The following is an 8,637-nucleotide window of genomic DNA, read 5'->3' as shown; positions in this document are numbered from 1 at the left end:
ACACACATTCAAAAGTTAAAAATTTTCTATGAAGATTAAGCATGTTTAGATCAATAATGTGAACATTTATATATATATATATAAAACATTTATTAAATAATACAAAATAATTTGTTCTAAACTTATAGTTTATCACTTCTTTTAATTTATATCCCTAAAATAATTAAATTTTCGAAAAAAATACTCTAATATAAAAATATTGAATATTCATTGAATATTATAATTATTAGAATAAAATATATCTCTTCTCATTGAAAAAAAATTTTTATTGCTAATAAAAAACAAGGATATTTCCCAAAATACATCCCCTTACTTATCCTACAATTTTGATAATAGATATCTTCTCTCTATATCTAAGTTTTCGAAAAAAAATATGATGATCTTTTTATCAGATTCATCTTGTATGGACACTAAATTATATAAATGTAATTTACCTTATATTCTTAAAATAAGCGTAAAGCTTAGATTTTGTTGATTGCGATATATATAAATAACGATTTAGATTAAAATTAATATGACAATTTTCCTGGGATATGTAAAACTTCATAAAAAGCGAAATATAATTAATAATTTTGCGTAACGAGAATAATATGATTTGAACAATTTTTTATACAGCTCACGTATTTGTACGAGACGTTGAGCATCATGAATGCAAATTTCGTGAATATGATTTTCGTGTCGGCAGGATATAAATATTTTTCTATGCTTACAACTTATGGTGATCCTAGTACTGTAAAAATACTTGAATATTAAATATTACACAAATGCATCCTACGATTATTAACGTATACAATATTACAATTCAACTAGGTAATATTTGTTTATAGTATAAATATTAAAAATATTAAAAATAAATAAGTATGCCCACGAGTAAAAAGAATATTTAATATCAAAGACAATTTTTCTTTCCGTGACATTTTCATTCTTTTTTGTAGAATTTAAGATTTTTGTTTTAAAAAAGAGGCGATGTATAAAATTTATCCCCGTTTTCTTGTTTTAATGATTTTGTGAGCAAACAAATTGAAAATGTTTTGTAAAACTTCATCTCAAATGTTATTCATCAACATTCCATTGAAATTAGTTTATTAATGCGTCACCACGATTTTCTTCTTGAATCGTTTTCTTACTTGCTTCCCTAGCATGAAATATCCCTAGCATGAGATATCTCTTCGTCAAATGAACTATTTTTTTTGCAACCAGCAGAAATATAATTCCAGAATAATTTGCATTTGATAATTACATCTAAAAGTTCAGCGTGAAACTTTTTCTTCCGAAGAATGGAAAAATTTGATTTTTCTATGAAAGAATTTATTTGGATGCAAAATTTGAAACGATATGTAAAATGAAAGAATTTGTTAATAACAAGTGCAATATATTCTAATAAGATTAGTTTCATATTATATCTTTAAAATAATAATACAGGAATTCACAATCTGTATGTATATCTTTCTTCTCATATTTCTACTTAAATTATCTATTAAAATATTATCCTTTGGCGAAGATCAAGTTCTGATATTCGCGCTACTACTTGCGAATCTAATTGTCAGTAAATGAAGATAAAGCATAATTTACAAAATAAATATCGTGAACATATCGTCATATTAAAAGTTGCTGATTATAAATAGCTTAAAATGATTTTATCATTGTAACGAAATAATCCGTGTGAATTCAATTTCTTACCTAGGATTCCTATAAATATGTATTAATTTTTCGTCTAATTTTACTAGAATTAATTTTTATTTATAGATATTAAAACTTTTATCAAATGTAATTTGATAAAAGTTTTAAGAGTAATATATTAGCATTATTTATGTTTTACATATTTATATATTATTTATATATTATTTATCTAAAAAATAGATTATAATAATTAATAATGCTATTAAATGAATATGGCATATATTTACTTGTATCAAATAGTTACGTAATTTGTTTTATTCAATGATTGCATATTATTTGCCGAGTTTTATCATTATATTCTCTTTAATATCGATTAAAACGAAAAGCTCGTGACTGTTTCAATACTTACATTGGCACAAGGCTTTCACAGAAGCAGCGATAAAGTTTGCGCCAATGAAGGAACGTAATTACGAAGAATTCTAACGAAGCTACCGGCGATGCTCTGAGCGAATAAGAAGGGAAGCTTTTAAGACTATAATGAAAGCTGCCATAAACACCTCCGTAGACTCCTCCCTAGATTATTATTTTGACCTTCAATTTCGTTTTAAATATCTTTCCGTCTTCTTCTTTTATTATTCTTAATTTAAATTTGCAGCCGTGTTAAATCGAGATTAATTTGGATCATTAACTTATATGTGACATATCTTGAATAATAAATTTTTTAATAAAAATTGTATCAAAATATTATCAAAATATTATTAACTTATATGTGACATATCTTGAATAATAAATTTTTTAATAAAAATTGTATCAAAATATGATGAGATACGAAACATGAAGTTGATTAAAAAAAAATTCGAGCAACATAATAAAGAGATCATACAATAATTTTCTCGTCTGAGAAATAAATTACTTATATATTACAAATTATTCAGATTAGCAAAAAGTCGGATTTAAATTGAATAATTCATATGCTTTTCGAGACGTAAGAATTCTAAATATGCCGAACGATAAATTCGTGGCAATAATTAAACTCAACGAGAATTCCTAACGAAATTATTTGATATTTCGAGAGCTGTGAAAGGGTTTGAATATCGCGCCGAACGACTGATTCTGTGTGGACTTTAGAGTGATTCATTCTGTCCATTTATATTTATGCGCGGAAGAGTAATTTACTTACAATGGGCGATTACAAAGCTGTACTTTTTTGCATTATTAATAGGGACTTTATATACGTTCAATAATATAATAATTCAATAATTTGTCAGTTACTAACAATATTAACATATTATTGATAGTATGTGGTTAATATTGATAGATTGATATAGATTGTAGATTGTACTCTGAGAAAAAATGTACTAAATCAATATAGCTTAAAAGAAACGGGAACACTTGGCAGATGACATAATATTCGATGGCATCTGATTCTTCAGAGGAAGTTATGCCGTGCTGGAACGTGAAGTTAGCACATTTTTTATTTTTGATTTTTTGATATTAAAAATGCAGAACATTTTTGAAAAAACAGTCGAACAATGGAAAGTGTTACCGAAACAATTATTATTTTTTAAAAATTAATAAAATTCCATGCTAACTTCACAGACATTATTTATTGTACTGATATTATTATTGCTTTATATAAGATAATATACATAATGTACATAAAAAAATTGAACCGAAATATTGTCAATAATATTGATCGTGTAAAGTTGTAAAAATACTAATGCATACTATCAATATTATTGATTCAATATTACTGAGCAATATTATTGATCGTGTGAACAATCAATATAATTGCGTGATCATGGAAAGTTGAAAATATTTTTCACCATGATAGCAGAAAAGAAAACGTTTTAGCGTAATGTGATACAATTGACGCTGTTTGCTGAAATAAAATCCTCGATAAAACATTTCACACTGAAAGAAAAGATTGGTTACTGCAACAATTTAGATAATAAAATGTGGCATAGCATTTTTATATGGCTACAGTAATCAGTTTTTGGTTGTAGCAGCAAATTTTTAGTTGCGTTAACCTATCGAAATCATATACTGACATTGCGAATAGGCTAACGCAACTAAAAATTTGTTGCTACAACCAAAAACTGATTACTGTAACCATATAAAAATGCTATGCCATATTTTATTATCTACATTGTTGCAGCAACCAATCTTTTTTTTTAATACTTATAATTTAATATAATTAATTAAATATTTAACAGTAATTTTAATAATAGTGAAAATATATTCTCAGTAATAACGTTGTAATTATTACTCATCTAAAGTGTCATTTATCATACTGATGTATTCAATGACGGTTAGAAGCTCTAGAAATCCTAGTAGTATTAGGTTTAACCATAGAAAGGGTAAGACGCATTTAAGCCGAGTATTCTGAGTTCAGGCTGGTCTAGTTACATCGAGTGTAACGTTCGTGGTATAGTATTCCCAAGAGATCCTGCACTATTGAGACGGTGTGAGACATGTTACTTACTCGAAGTGACCTGGAAATTCCTCAGCAAAACGACTGATTCACGATGCTTTTTGATCATTAGGGAAGTTTCTCATTCCAATCGGGAGTTTTCCTTGCCGTAAACGGCGGGAGAGAGAGTAGCAGCCGGAGGGGACATAAAAATAGTCTAACACCTCTTGGAATCTTCGTCGAGTCTTTCCAGAAAGAAATGTAATACCAACAGTCACGCTGCACTTACTTTGACAAAGTTCTTTTTCGTTGAGTTCAGCGTGTTCCTTTTTTTTGTCGCACTACGTATTTACGAGTAATCCGAGAAATTGGCATTGTGATCTGCAACGGCGCGTTTTTACCTGTTCCAAGAACCCCTGGGGAATTCTTCAGTAGTGGAATAACAGTTTATTTCATTTTAGAAAAACTATGTAAAACATTTTCTTAAAATATAAGTATAATAAGAAAATTTCAAAAGAAAATAATATTAATGAATAACATTAGTAAAATAATTTGCAGCGCGATAATAATTCCGCATTAAGTTCTGTATCTATTAAATTGGTAAACAGCATTATTAATTGCAGTTTATTTTGTGTTCTTGAGTTAGAGTTTTAAAAAGTGAGAAACAATGCACAAAATATTAGATTGTTCATATAGCATTTATAGGAAGAATTTTAAATATAATGCTCGTAATTGCGAAATTTTTTTTTTTACGATGATTTAAATTCATTCAAAACTGTGTATATTTTATAATTTACGTTTGATAATAAAAGCATTCGATGTAAGATTCTTAATTTTTTAAAATATTTATATAGAGAGATCGTTAAGATTTTGTATAGCGATATTATATGACAGCGCAAATGTTTTTCGAGAAAATTATATCAAGTGCCGTATCGTCCACTGTTGTCGATCGAAAATGATTATATGATCCTTTGATATTATCAACAAAATGAAGTTCTGAAGGATAACAGAGTTACAAGTCAATCTCTCCGTCAGGAATAAGCAAGTCGGAGGCTTCAGGAAACAAAAGCTTCGTGGAAATAGTTCTTATTCTGATCGCAGAAAAATTCGAATCAGTTTATCTTTAACTCTATTTTAAGGAAGCTTGAAATAAATTTATATCTATAAATATTTCATAATAATCTTATTTTTAATATTTGTAATTTATATTTATTTTAATACAATGCACTTGCATAAGTTTTTGCATAAATAATTCTTGTTATAATTATAATTATAATATAATTAAAATTGAAATATTTAAATGAAGAAATAGTTTTTCTTCTTTATAATTATAATATATATAAAATAGTTCCGAATATTTCAATTCTTTTAATGATGCGTGCGTATCTATTTTATTTTTGCGTAAGCATTTGTTGTCGCAATACCTCTTGAGACAAATCTCTTTCCGATATTCTTTCGACAGGAAATTACATTTACGCTAACATCTAATGACTCAGTATCATGAGAAGAAAGTGTATTTGATCGGTGATGCGTTCGTTCAGATTTTAGTCGACGTCATTATTTATATATGTTTTCTAAGTAGTAAGTAGGAACCACGTATTTCTTCTATTCAAAATTTTTGACAGCTCACGTGATTAATTGAGCTCCTTCATAAAGCACTACATGGGAAATGTTGCGTGTGATCTAATCGATTGGAAGATGATGTCGATTTCATCTGATGTATCGGTGATTTATTAAGCCGTTCATGGATAGTAATTACCAAATTATGTATTTGATTGTAATATAATCATAATTTAAGCTGAGATTGTGCTATTACCATATGAATATACAGATGATGAGGGAGAGATTAAAGAAAAATTAGGAAATAATAAATTTGATTGTATAGATTGTATAGAAAGTATATTTGATTATATAGAAGAAATAAATGATTGAATGGATTAGATTTTGAATCTACAATATGCAGATTTTTTGGCATTTCTATATTTGTATATTTAATAATAACTATCTCACTTTGTTGTAATTCTCCCTCTTCACATCTATATCCATATTATACTATACATTTAGATTAACACTAGTTAAGTAACTAAAAGAATAGCAGATAGGAGATACACAATAATTAAAATATATAAGTCTAACTCGAGCATAAACAAGATATTAATATATTTCAGTACATGAAATTAATAGCAGTACGAATTTCAATTTAATATTGTTTTGTTCTTCTTGTGATTCAATGTTTGATAATTGCAAATATATTTACAATAATGTCACGACGGACAGGTTTATAGTCAGTAATTTTTAATCCCATTTAATATAAGACAGATAATTATTATAAGCTCGCAATTCTGATCAAATACAATAATTAACATATGTTCATTGTAATTGTTCAATAAACATAAATGTTAATAATAATAATAAATATAGCAAAAAGTAGTGGAACATCCGGAAAGAGAAATAACAGAGATCTAGGTAAAGACACTACATTTGTCAAGAGTTTATAAAAGTGTAAATGACAACGATTTAGTTGTATAAATATATATTCTTAGAGAATGCGACAGAAGATGATTGAATAAGTCGAAACTTGTACTATTATTAATTTCATGTACTGAATACATTAATATTTTGTTTATGCTATGAGATAGGCTTATTTACTTCAATTAATGTGTATTAAGAATAATTATGAGTTGTATTATTAATTATTGGATAGGAGATAAACAAATCATTTTTAGATTCAGGATTACTTTAGCATTAAAGTTAATATAAATAATATAAATAATATTTAAGTGATTATGAATATCGAATGTAATATTGTAATATTGCATATTTAATTTTTTAGTAAACGCCAAATATACATAACAAAATGTAATGTATAGAGTTATTACTCTTTAAGATTGTATGACATTACACAGGAGAATATAATGCTTGAGTTACGCAGTATTGAATTTACTAGATATTTAGGAACGCTGTCATGCGCCGTGCGAACTTTGGAGAACCCACGGCACTGTCGTGAAATCTTTTAATGAGCTTACGAAGTCTAGAAGCCTTATCGACACGTCTCGTGGCAAAGTAAGGTGAAAAGCGACAAACCGTTGGTGGCAGTTGTTGCGTGCGTCACGTTGCAGGAATTTCACGCTTCGTAAAAAAACCGTAAAAATACGCAGTCTACTCTGAATTCAAACGCACGTTTACGATCGTTGAGAAAGCTCGACCATGGTGAGTTTGTCAGCACAAACTTAAGAAAGCAGGACGAGCGGACGAAAAGAAATATATATTTTTCTTTTCCAAAATTTGATTTACTCTATTCAGAAAAAAATTATAATTCTTTTCATTTGATTCTGCTGTATTGAAATATAGCGGAGTATAATGAAGAGAATTTATCCGAGAATTTATATCCTAAAACCGGATCGATTACTTTGGAGCCAAAAGTCATATCCTCTCGTTCCTGAACTCATCTCTTTAATTATAACTGAACAAATATTTGGCAACATTGGTGAAACACGTTTAATAACGATATATAACTGTAACATCCAGCGATGATAGTTGAAATTCCAACTATGATTTGTGGTGCGTGAGAATAACAGGGGGAGAGATTGAACTTCCGCGTACAATAGACCGGTTCGACTTATGGCGGAGGGATGTACCGAGAATGAGGGCTCGCTGGACATATCACTTTCCATAGAAATGATCGCACACAGCCCGGGGCTGTCCTTTGCCGATAACTACGTCGTCGTTGTAATTTCCTCGTTCGCTGACCGCAAGCTCTGTCGTGCAAATCTGCACGTTTCGTTGCGCGCAGTCGCATTTCATGCCACTTTATTGCGTACGATTGCCTTCACTAGTAACCAGTTCCAAATACGAATTTAGACTAGGGAGAGACAGTTTTATTTCGTCCTTGTCGATACTGATGTTATCAACTACTAATTCTCATTTACATGCGCATCGTTTTCGATAAAAGACAAAAAAAGCCGACGTGCGCGCTTGAATAGGAATAACGACCGAGCCTGCAACTTTTCTAACTAAGCGTTCGACGGGTGACTTCCGAAGTAGAGCATCGGGGACAATGTTGTACTGTTACCTCGTAGTGACCAACTTTCCGTTTGTGACGTAACATACTGAACCCGTTTAATTATAGGACGAGTAATTATGCAGCTAACGGCAACGGTCGACATCTGATGGACCTAGATCATTTGTTATGGTCTTAATAGTCTTCTGCCATTTTTTGCCTTTATGCATATACACATACTTTATATGTATACACATATATCTTACAGGATGTTTTAGGTTCCATGGAATATAAATTTTAGAGGATGGTAAGTCATCAAAAGAATTTTTGTTAAGGAATCTTATGTCCTCCGACATATTTTTACGGAGGAGCTTGTTCGAACTGGCTGTGAAATATGTAATTGATTGCACGGCAGTATTATGCGTGATGTCTAACAATAGTTTACATTTTTGCTTCCTTTCTCGTTTTCTCTTTTTGCAAAAATAAAATCAAAGGACTAAACTAGTATTGTCAGGTGTCACGTGCGACCCAACGCGTAGCTGCTTATGAATATATCGAAGGATACAAGTTCTTCAACAAAAGTTTTTTTTGTGAAATCTATCAT

This window comes from Atta colombica, unplaced genomic scaffold (genome assembly GCF_001594045.1).
Source record: "Atta colombica isolate Treedump-2 unplaced genomic scaffold, Acol1.0 scaffold38, whole genome shotgun sequence".
Lineage (NCBI taxonomy): Eukaryota > Metazoa > Arthropoda > Insecta > Hymenoptera > Formicidae > Atta > Atta colombica.
This window is presented reverse-complemented; position numbering follows the sequence as displayed.